We start from the raw sequence: 1,310 nt of genomic DNA, 5'->3' as shown, positions 1-1,310 counted from the left end.
AATTCCCAAGGATTGGGTGGGCGCATTCCTAATGTGTGGATCCAGGGGCCCCAGCTGGAGGGAGGGTGGCCCAGGACTTTAAGGACAGAAGTCTGAAAACACAAACTCAGCTTAGGATTGGGAACTTAGGTATGGCACGCCCGATCTACAAACCATGAGAAGAACTCTTCAGGATACGAAGAATGAGCGAGTCTAAGGGGCTTTCTCAGGCTTTTGTCTCTGGATTTTGTATCAGCGATGGCCGTCTCTGGATCCAGCCACTCAGAGGCATTACCTGAGGACTGGGCTCAGGCTGAGGGTCACAATGTGTGTTTGTGACCAATGTGGCCCGGAAGCATGGGCGGGGCCTCATGGGCCACACTGGTTTCAACTACACTGAACGTTGGACAACATGCCAACCACAAGGTTTCTTGCCATGGGAAAAGAGTTCTGTTTTATGCATCATTTTCAAACCAGGGCAGTGATTGGAGATCAGGTCTAGGTTCTGAAGCCTGGACCGAGGATGAGAAGAGATGACGACACAACGCCATGGCGGGTCTGATGTGCTCAGTATGCGGCCAGCTGTCTGGGTGGGGCCAGGAGGTCCAGGCTCAGTCTGGGTCAGAAAGGGCAATAGTGCCCAGGTCAGCCTACATATTTGGGGTACAGCCGAATGGCGTGCAAGTTGATCCTCATTTGGGGATTCTGGGTAGCCCCAGAGGGCAATGTTTTTCTTCTGAAGGGCAGGCAGAGTGCAGCATTGTAGTTCTGGTTTGCCAAACTGGAGGGCTTGTGGGCTAGTAGTCTGAGGACGGAAGTCTGAGAACCCAAACTAGGCCTATGTTTATGGGTGAGAATATGGCAGGCACAATCTACAGACCTCAATCGAGATCTCATGCATCTGAAGTCAGGGCAAAGACAGGCGATTGCTCCTGTTGGACTTTCTGTCCCTTCTTGAAGGGGGGGGTGGATCACGAGGCCATAAGTTTTTTCCCACGATGGGAGTTGTGAGAAGATCCCAACTGCAAAGATTCTTCTGCAGGACAATTGAGACCTGTTGGTTGCCTCCAGGCCAACGATTCCAAGCAGGGTTCTAAGGATGGATGGCTGGGTAGACCTCCTCGCATTCCAATTGTCTCCAAGCAACAAGACAGGTTAGATCTGCTGGATGTGGGGGAGCAACCGAGGAGGCTGAGTTGAAATGGACTCTCCTGTGGATGTGTCCTAATATGTTTTTGTGTCTATGGAGACCTAGGAATGAAGTGGGGGCACTGGGGCCCTGAAGCATTATCCTAAACAGAGGCTTTGAAACAGCTCCAACGTGCATGTTT

This window comes from Mustela nivalis (assembly GCF_964662115.1).
Source record: "Mustela nivalis genome assembly, contig: HAP1_SCAFFOLD_131, whole genome shotgun sequence".
Lineage (NCBI taxonomy): Eukaryota > Metazoa > Chordata > Mammalia > Carnivora > Mustelidae > Mustela > Mustela nivalis.
This window is presented reverse-complemented; position numbering follows the sequence as displayed.